Raw genomic sequence first — 11,190 nt, forward strand, 5'->3', positions numbered from 1 at the left:
AAATCAATACAAACCTATACCGTACATTTATTTAAACTCCATCCCTCAGATTGGACAAGATGCTACGACCTTGTGCCTGTGGTTCTGTAACCCTCCCCGACCCGCAATAGCACTCACTCACTCAACATCAACTGATACTACACTGCTACTTTATTATCCACCGAGGCGTAATGCATTGCTGAGGTACAATGGGAAGTGGGGGAGTAATAATCAAGCACATAAATGTGACCGTAATGTTAGCATATAACATGTTAAAAAACATGTGTTCGGTAACTTAACGAGATGATGCATTTCAAGGGGTATATCCTTCAGATACATTTGTATAAAAAGTTAGCCATAGTAGCTAGCATACGATGTGATTAGCCTGGTTGAGAGACGGCTACGGTGTGAATAACTGATGGAGTAGGCTAATTTAGCTGCAGTACTGTTAACTCAAATGCCACGGAGACTGTTCTAACTTTGAATCACTCTGTTGGGGCAAAGTGACCATTGCAAAGGTGTTTCACTACAGACTGCTAACGTAGCAAATAATTCCTACTATTGCAGCCAGTCAACCGACCAGCCTTGCAGGTATAAAATAATCATGACGTCAGATGACGATTTTCAGTCTCGTTACCAAAAACAAGACCCAATACAGAGCAACCCTGAGCACTGACATGATAAGCGCTTTGGTGACAAGAAAGGTGAGCATGTGCACCTCCTTGTTGTTAGCATAACACTGTTGTAGTTTGCGTTGTGACTACCTGCACTAGCTTGCATTGAAAGGGTTGATTAGGCATCAGTGACCACGTCACTAGCTTGCCAGGCGGAGTTCCGTGCCCAGACTAGGCAGACAGGATGAGCCAGAAAACCCAACACACGTCAGGAGCTGAAGCTCCGACCAACTTTTTGCCTTGGTTGCGGACCTCCTCAAAGTCCCCACTGGGGATAGGAGGATATATAGAGACATGGGTCTAGATTTGTGTCAGGCTAAGATTGATGATATAGTCAAGCATGTCCACGACCCCGATAGGGGAGCCGTAATCACTCAAGACGTGATAGGCAGACTGTTCCTGCTCCAGAACCAAATGTACGGACGGGACACAGAAACTTTCCTCATGGAGAACCAGGAGGTCAAGGAAATCACGGAGAGAGGTCCCCAGGTCCCCGCATGAGTCAGCTCGACTCCCTCGCTAAAGATATTGAGCGTTTTGACCCGAGCAGCGGTAACTCTAACATAGAGGATTACCTTAGAGAGATCAAACACTCTCTAGGTGACTTACCTCATGCCACGTCCCGCGAGAAGCTGAAGTTACTCTGGAAGACAACCAGCAGAACAGTTCATGCTTTTATCGAGACGCAGGCCTCTCGTACCCGCAATAGATATTCCAGGCTGTGCAAGTTTTGCGGGAGGAGTACTCCTCCTACACTGATGAGACATTTTCAACCATCAGTGCCATTCAGATTAAACAGAGAAGGACAGAACCCCCACGGGAATACTATACGCGTTTAAGACACGCGTACTTCCAAGGCAGTAGCGCCCCAGGCCTAGGAGACGATAAGGGTTTCAGGATACTGTTCATCCACAAACTCCACCCATGTGTGCGCACCCATGTTGCACTACATTTCCAACAGGGTAAGCCCACAATGAGGGAAATTAGGAAAAAGGCACAAATGACATGGGAGACTGTTGTGTGCCCGACAGACAAACCAGAGGAGGAGTCTAGAGTGCTCAGCATTCAACCCACAGCGGATGACCCTCTAGAGTTGGAGGGGTGTGAAGTGCCATCAGAGTGGCCAACCCAAAAGGGTGCCACTCAAAACCGCTTTCCCCAAAACCACCAGCAGGGTGGGGGAAAGAGCTGGCAGAACAACCGTTTCCAAAAGTTTAACGGGCAACCCCGAAATGACCTGAATGCACCGAATGGCCAGCATCAATGCCAGGAACAGCCTTTCCAAGGCAAGGGTAACCGCCAACAGGGCCCTCGTGATTCTAAACAAGGCCGTTTCCCTAAGAAGTCCAATGACGGGTTCAACCATGGACCTCAGCATGGCCTCAGCTCCTGACCTCAGCTCTGGTCTGAGAAAACGGCCATGAGCCAAGCTTTGTATAACCAGCTGAGTCAAAACAATCCCTGCCTTCCCTTTGTGCAGAAGAGCCACCGGTTTCTTTCTGCGGATCAACCACAGAACACAATTAAGGCTGATGGTGTCTGCGCCTTGTCTGTCCAGATTGGAACCAGACTGTTCGTACATTTCATAAGCGTGGTGCCCTGGTTGCCCCAGCCCCTCCTGGTTAGGGCAGACATTCTAGTCAGGTTAGGAGTCCAGCTGGACATGGTAAATCACACACTTTGGTCTCAGGCTAACCCTAAGAGCCACCCTCTTAATGCCGACCCAGAACTCATGCGCTCCGGACAAACCATCCCTCAGGCGTGCCAGGTAGCAAGTGAGTTTGACATAGTGATTCCTGCTAGGACAACTGGCTTCCCCCTCAAACTGGTGATTCTGAAAGGACAAGAGCTTAAAAGCTCTCCGGCATTCTTCCAACCCTTGCCATTCTTTCTGGAACTCCATTTAACGGTTTGCGGGACTCCCTTGCTTGAATTGAACCACCGCTCCGCTTATCTGCTGGTGCAAAACCTGACCAGCGCCTCACTTTCCGTGGTTGCACGCCAACCTTTGGGTTTGTTTATTGATAGCTCGTTCCACGACTTTGAATTGACTATTCCCGTGATCGGCGAACTACCACCTTCTTTGGTTAAACCAGGAAGTTTTGAACAGTCATGTTTCACGTTCCCAGACAAAATGATCCTCATTGCCCCGCACGAGACGCAATGAGCAAATCTGCAATGCCAGCCCAGATACTGAAAGAGATATGGTTGTCTATGCCCTCGCTGTCCACCCTGAAAGTTCAGCGTCATCACAAGATGACAGACTCCTCACTAGGCGAGCCATATCCTGGGTTTGAAAATGAGGTCCAGCAACAGCTGAAAAAGGCTGATGCCCTGACTTTGGATGTGCAAAGAAACCAGCTCCCGTGAGCTCTTCTATGACTTCCAACACATCTGGTCCCGGGACGCCAATGACTGTGGTGTAACAGACCTCCACACTGTGCGAATCCTCACAGATCCAAGTGCGCCACCAATGTTTGTGCGCCAATATAAGATTCCCCTAGGAGCTTATGAATCCATTCAAGGAACTTTGGATATCTTACTGGAGAAGCGTATCATCAGAGAATGCAACTCCACGTATAACTCACCCTTGTGGCCAGTGTTGAAGCCAAACGGCAAATGGCACCTGACTATTGATTACAGGCAGCTTAACAAACAGGTCCCACTATCCCGCTGGCCCATGATCCACCTGGATCAAGAACTCTCCAAGGTAAGAGATGCCCAATTCTTTTCCACTGCCGATGTATGCAGTGGATTCTGGACGTTAAAAGTAGACCCCGTAGACCAGTACAAGCTGGCCTTCTCCTTTGGTAACCGGCAATCAGACACGTGCTCAGTCAACTGTCTAAGGCGGGAGCAACACTGTCCCTCACAAAAGGGCAGTGGTGCCGCACTAAGGTTGAATACGTAGGCCTACTTGTGGGTGCTAATGGTATCGAACCCCAGACTGGCAGAGTGCAGGCCATTCAGGATATCAAAGCCCCAACTGTCCTCACAGAGCTCCGGAGCTTTTTAGGCATATGCAATTATTCTAGACAGTTCATAGAGGACTATGCCGAAATTGCCTGACCACTTACCGAGCTCCTCAAGAAGGACACAGTTTTCCAGTGGACAAACTCTCAAGAGCAAGCCTTTAAAGAGCTTAAACAGAAGCTCTGCTCCGCCCCAGAGGATTTGACCCATCTTCAGAACCTACGACATTGTCTGAAGATGGAGAAGGGACTACTAGTGTATGTTCCCCATGGCCAAGGACCACCCCGTTGGGTTGTTCCAACTGACCATAGGGGGGGTCATGTTGCTATACGCTCATGATGCCCCTTGTGGAGGTCACAGGAGCGCAAGTGCCACGTGCGCAACCCTACGACAAGTAGTTTACTGGCCTTTCATGAGTAGGGACATAACGCAGTATGTAAGGGGATGTTTAGTCTGCTGCCATTTTCGCCCATCTAGGCCACTGAACCGAGCTCCACTACAGGGTAGAGGAATCACCTTCCCCTGGTTCAACATTGAAATAGACTGGATCGGCCCTGTACCCAAGTCCTCACGAGGTAACAAATACCTCCTAACCGTCAATTGTGCATTCACCAAGTGGGTTGAGTGTTTACCGGCACCCAATGACACGGCCGAAACCACGGCTCTCTTGCTGATGAACCATGTCCTCAGCCGCTGGGGCCTTCCGTTGTCCATCGACTCGGAGAGGCACCCATTTCACAGCGGGTGTCATGAGAATCATGTGGGAAATGTTAGGTGTGGAAGTTAAATTCCACATGGCATACCGCCCTCAGTCCTCTGGTCAGGTCGAACGAGCCAATCAAACCATTGTCAGCATGCTCAGGAAGTATGTCAGTAGCAATGGCAAAGATTGGGACATTTAACTTCCCTTGGTGCTGATGGCAATTAGGTCCACTCCCCATCGCACCACAGGAGTCACACCCTTCGAGATGATGACAGGCAGGGAGATGACTCTCCCTCTGCATCTCTTGTAGAGGCCAGAGGATGTGAGCGTAGCCACGGCGTACACAGCACACCAGTATGTGTCCGACCTACACCACCACCTCCAATCCACTTTTGCTTGGGCCCAGGGAAACCTTGAGGGAAATGTCAGGAGACAGAAGGCATACTATGACAAGAAAGCGTCTGATCGCGAATACCCGATAGGTGCCAAGATCCTCTATTTTAATTTCACCAAGACAGTAGGGGTCTCAAAGAAATTCCTCCCGAACTGGTTAGGTGGGGTTAGGTGGTTCCTGTCTATCCACCCCCCTTTGGAGTGGGAATGGCTCAAAGGGCTTGATCTGGTTGACGTGGACCCATTTGTACATTGGTGCCTTGTTAGGTCTTGACACTCAGCGGGTATACATCCGTTTAGACCCATGAGACGTATACCGCAAACACATCAAACTACCTCCACAAATGTCTGAGGGCAGGACCAAAAGCCAGACCCAAGACACGGTGGAACACACCCGGCTGACAATCATTCACATGTTAGACCAATTGCAGAAATTCCTTGTGACCGAACAAGAACTGAGCGGCCCCAAATGCCAGAAAAGATTCCTCGGAGCACTGCTTACAGCAGCCTCCGCAATCGGGTCTTTATTCTCAATAGGTTTGTCAGCAACTAATTCAATCAGCCTTAGTGCTGTTAGGAGAGAAGTGAATGCGCTGGAAAATGAGATGCCAGAGATCCAAGAAAGATTGTTTTCCCAACAGAAACAGCTGCAGGGCCTAGGCAAAACCCTGCAGGGAACAATCCTTACGGTTAACATGCATTCTGCCCTAATCAATAACACCCTGCATGCCTTAGATAAGCTGTCAGCAATTGTGCAGTCAGATATCACTTATGTACGTGTAGTCAGAGATCTGATGCAAGACCTGTTAAGAGAGGTTAGTAGCTCGGTTAATAGCTTGAATGGTGGGAAAATCCCTCCTTACCTTGTGCCCCTTGACATGGTCGAAAACATACTAAAATCCTCTACCACTACTAACGTGTATATCTCCCAAGTACATTTGGCGTATAGTCTTGGCAGTGCGATTCCAATTTTTGTAAACCCACAGAAGCTAGAAATAGGATTCATCCTTAACCTACCCATCATTGAGAGCCAAAACATTTTCAGGCTGAAAACTGTCCTGAACGTAGGTTTCTGGAAGGATAACATCCACATCCACATCAAAACACCACCTATGTTAGCCTACCACGATGACAATCCCTCTTTCCACCTTATCCCTAACCTAAACATGTGCAACTCCACAAAAGACATCCACTGGGTCTGCCCAAGCAGCCCGTTTATTAGAGACACAACCGATCACCTTTGTGGGCTGAGAGCAAACTCGCCCGAACAAAAATGTGTCGGTAGTATGTCTGTCAAAGATGAGGGCACTGAAACTAGGATAGAAAGAGCGGGCAATCGATGGGTCGTTAACACTCCCAACACTGAGATCCTGATGTCGTATGACCGACATGACAGTCACTAGGATGAAAATCCCCAATCAAACTGTGTTTATCACGGTCCCACGGGGAGCCACCATACACATACAAGATATTGCCCTACACTATCTCAACCCCGATAGATATGACACTGAGATTGAAATGATTGACGCATTTCGAGGTCATAACTTCAGCATTGGTGACACCCTTCAACAGCAACTCTTGGCTGAGGGGACCAAAACGGTAAAGTTCAGTTTAGAACCAACTGGACTGAAAGCCATATTCTCCCGTCACTTAGTCGGACAGTCACCTTATTTAGGACACCCCATCAGTCTGGTGGCATTGGGACTCCTCCTCAGTGGCTGGATCATCACGGCAGGCATTGCATACATGCTACACAAACACTTCCAAACACTGCACGCAAAACTTGACTCCATAGTCAACATTCCAGACAGCTTCCAACGCGGCGGGACTCAGACCTCCCTCATGCCGTAAGCTGCCACTAACTTTCCAAAGGAATAGGCTTGTTAACCCTCAAAGCTAACACCCTTCCTTCCTTTCCATGCGTTTTTCCCAAGTGTGTTTTAAGTTTGAAATGTTTGAATGTAGTGTTAGAAATGTCTTATTAAACATAAGTTAGAAATGCCATCTGCCCAGATGTTTAAAGCCTTTTATGCTGCCCAGATATCAAAAGCCTGTTTACAAACTGTTTATGCCTCCAGGAATAAGAAACTGATGTACTATGGATTAACGGACTATGCACATTTTCTGTTGCTCTCATGGACTATGAAGGAATCCCAGCCCTGAGACCACAGGGGGGGGATGTAGGTGGTCTCACCATAGACTACATTACCCAGAGTCCCCTTTTTCACCGGTATCCCTTATCTGCTTTTGACTGACTCTGTATTGGCCACAACAAGGTCATAAAACCGGGTGACGTGTTTTGCCCTTCATCACCGCGGCAAACCCGAAACTCGCTCTCTCTCGCTTTGGTCTTCGCTCCAGTGAAGTCCATTCATCAAATAGAGATACCCTACCTGCAGACGACCCCTCATCAGGACAAAAGACGACACGACGACTCATAGCTCATAGGACTTCTGATCAAAGTTCTAATCTATTTGAAATTGCTAGTTAAAACCTGAGTTTATATCGATATAGTACACTGCAGCCCCGCAGTTTTATTGAATAGGAGAAGGCGACCGGATCCCTCCTCCCTGTTATTCAAGTCGACGAAAGAATTCTTCATCCCCTTCAAGACTCACCACGGCCTCCACCAGGCCGTACCAGGGTCCCATTGACGAACTGCTTTAAGAAGGAAGAAACCCGGCAATTTCCCCTTGCCTGTTATTGTTCCAATATTCCACTGAAAGCCATTTTCCGCCAATCAAGTACTTCAAATGCCTTCACTTTTCTAGTTGTTTCATGAAGTGTTATAGACTGTGTAATGATATTGTAGTACTTTAGTATTGTGATACCATACTTAGACTGTAGCATTGTCACGTCAGAGCCCGGACCTGCACCAGCCACGCCCCCGTTGGTTTCCACTCGCTCACTCTCACCGGAGTACTGATCACTTACACCAGTGTCCTCACTCACCTGCACCGCGTTTAGATATGTGCATCATCTAATCTTAACTGGTTGGATGTTTTGCCAATTGCATATGAGATCACAGAAAAACCACACCACGCATCTTACACCCCATGAGATGCTTACGGGACGGGTCATGATACATTTTCAAAATGGGTAGCGGCTATTCCTACTCGTAACAATACAGCGCAAACAGTGGCACGAGTATTAGCGAACCAAATTATCCCTCTTTATGGCGCACCAATTCAAATCGAATCTGATCAGGGGACCCACTTCACAGGGCAGGTGATGAAAAGTATGTGCAAAATCTCGAACATTGAGGTCTGTATGGGATGTGATATTTTTGCACAAAGCTCTGGAATGGTGGAACGCGCAAACCACACCATCAAAGAACAAATTGCAAAACATGTGGCTCAACATAACAACAAATGGTCTGATGCATTGCCCACGGTTCTGACCGTGCTGCGGGCAACACCGTCAAAAGCCACGGGCATAAGTCCATATGAGCTAATGACAGGGCGGGTTATGAAACTTCCCATTGATCCAGAGATTGCCCCATCAGATCTAGGGCCTCTGACTGTTGCTAAACAGCAGACTGTGCTGGTGCAGCTGCAAGAACGCCTTAAGGTGCTTTATGCGCATGCAACATTAAAACAGCAGCAATCTGACCTGGTCAATGATACACAGTTTAACCCGAACTCTGAAGTCCAATTTGCAGATGGTGAGATGGTGCGCGTGTTTGTGAAAGAGAGTGCCTTTGCTCCCAGATGGCACGGGCCATATGAAATCAAAGCAGTCTGTAACAGCTGCTTGGCCGTGACCATTAAAGGGAAGCTAAGATGGTACCACATGGCACAATGCAAGATATTTAAACAATCAGCCAGTAAATAACTGTTGGGTTTTGTGTTTCCAGGTCGGTCAGCGCCATACCATGGGTACCTGATGTGCAGAAGGTGGCGGGACCAACATGCATTCAGTTGGGCCAGTGTGGGAGATGGGTTTGGAGATATTATACGGGGCCAGACACACCTTACATATCCATTCTGCCTAGGCAGGTATTTACGTGGCCTCCCGGATTAGCACCGGAACCAAATTGTGACACACAAATTTGTTGTAAGGAAGGATCCACCCATCTCCCTTCTCAGAATATCACTGGGATTATGACATACCCTCCAGAGTTTCTGAATAACACTGTAGAAGCATGCTGGTTCTAATGTAGGTGCCATGAATATCATCTATTCCAAAGACAATGGCGGAATAGATCCTAAAAAGACAAGAGATTTTAGATTTACGCCTGCGCAAGTCACCAAAACATGCTTTGAATGATCTCATTGAGATCTTGGATCTGCATAGGTGGCTTGCGTCTGAAAAAATGAAAAATATCCATTATTCAGAATTTTTGACGACTGTAATGTTGTTTACAGGCAATGAATTTACCGGCTGCATAGGGTTCTTTGCTACTTTCCCTTTGATACACCCTGACCAAGTGTACTTAGATTCTACCACCATACGTTCTATAGGCGTAGTGGTGAAGAATCAAGTTGACCTGCCCAGCGAACCACAGCTTTTGCCTAGAGGTGACGGAGGACTTCTCCATGGGGCAGGTCAACATCCTAGGAAGGGTTCCATTGGACGTGGATGTTTCTCCATGGTGGGAGGACACTTTTTATGAGGAAGGTACCCAGGCTCTTAGACACCATGAGTCTGGTGCAACGAGTAATACAGCAGACCGAATACCACCTGAACCAGGCCCAGGTGGAAGCGAGCCTGGCCAGACAAACAGCCATCATCCTGTCCAGCTCTACCACCCGCTCTGCCTTGTATGCGTATACATGGTGGGACTGGATGTTCCGAGGCTGTGTCATCGCCAGCGCCATCATCTTCACCATGACCCTGGTTCAGTGCTGGTATTTCAGGCACATCATTCATGCCTTGAAAAGGGACACAAAGACTGATTTTGAACTAATTGAATTCCGCAGCCCTGCAACGGTTGTGAGTCGAGAGATCCATCCTGTCATGTGCAGAACTGCCTGAATGACTCCTATGGGATCATGTTACTATTTGACCCATGGGGGGTCTAAGGCAAGAATAGATTTCTACCGGAAAAACACTGATGCCAGGAATGGACCTGTTGGAACGGTAAAACCCAGTTAAACCCAGTTAACTACTCATCTGGCGGGGGTTAGATGTTGGTTTATTGTGCCATCAGCAAACATTGCCCAGAGGCTGTCGCAATACCCTAAATTCCAACCCCCCTGCAGAGACTCTTCTTAGACCTCTGTCTCTGGTTCCCTCGTCGTACTTTTCCATGCTGAGGTGAAATTGGGGACAGAGAAATGAGCATAAGAGTGTCAAACTGAAATACAATTTTGGAAGATGATTTCTGTAGAATGTTTGGACTCATTTTAATGGTCTCGATCTGAGTGGGAAAAGACAGTTCTCCAGCTGTATATATTAAATCAAACATAGATATCAGAGACCTGGTAATTTTGGTCTCTGTGAGAGTGCAAAGGTATCTCTTGGGTGAGAACTCACTCCATTTTGGGTTGTTAATGGGTGAGTCTCATCTTGAGAAACTTCTTATCTAGGGGATAATTATTAGGCCCTATGGCGCAATAAATGTGTACTTAAGGGGAAGGTATGCATAGAACCAGGAGCATTCTGTCTTCAGATCTCCCTCACATCCGTGTGTGTAGTCACTTCGAAGCAGCCAGGTATGTTCATGTTCTCTGAGTGTTTTTATGTTTCATGTGGTGTTTTAAAACTTATACTCTTCATTTTAGAAATGTTAGATGGTAACTGGTAGTAGTCACTTGTACCTGACGTAATAAATTGGTAATTCTGACCCACTATGACCTCTGTTGAAATTCTTAACTGATGTGTATTGTGTGTTATGGTGTTCCGGTAATACTGACTAGGATTTGGTTACAGACCTAGAGTGGACAACACACTTTTTGAGGTTCCTGGCTAAAATCAACTGGACTAGACATGCTGCAGATAAACTGTTAATTGTATGATTTAGGGATAGGATTGCGGACCAGCCTCTGCACTGGATCAAATGGACATACATAGAGCGGACAAGCAGTCTGGCGCTCTGTCACTGAGCCACAGAGATCGAACAAGCTGAAACGTCCCTGTAACAGACCTTTAGGACCTCTGGGTTAGTTCAGACTAGATGCGGGTTATGGGATTTGTCAAAAAGGAATCGGCCTGCCGACACCAGTTCAGTGAATAGCACGGTGATTAGTGAGTAAGGGAGGAAATTCAAATACAGACGATAGGTGCATTGAGTTGGAGAATCAGCCTACAATTGCGGTAGTAAAACTACAGTAAAAGCGAGGAGCTTATACTGGGTTCCCAAAAGAGTGGAGTCAGACAAAGAAAATGGAGTCAGATTAAGTATGAGCATAATAAGAAAGATGCTTTAACAAATGTTACTTTTTCAGCAAAGCAAAGAGAGACGAATCCACCCAAACCTTCCAGACGCCTATTCCCTCATTGGTCTAGGAAGTTACGTCTTTACAG

General features: G+C 47.2%; 1 pseudogene; it reads left to right on the forward strand.

Annotated features, from left to right (window-relative positions):
* Positions 1 to 947: 947 nt before the first annotated feature.
* On the forward strand, positions 948 to 9,702 carry LOC122132855 (annotated as a pseudogene).
* Positions 9,703 to 11,190: the final 1,488 nt, after the last annotated feature.

The sequence above is a fragment of the Clupea harengus genome, chromosome 4 (assembly GCF_900700415.2).
Source record: "Clupea harengus chromosome 4, Ch_v2.0.2, whole genome shotgun sequence".
NCBI classification, from domain to species: Eukaryota; Metazoa; Chordata; class Actinopteri; order Clupeiformes; family Clupeidae; genus Clupea; species Clupea harengus.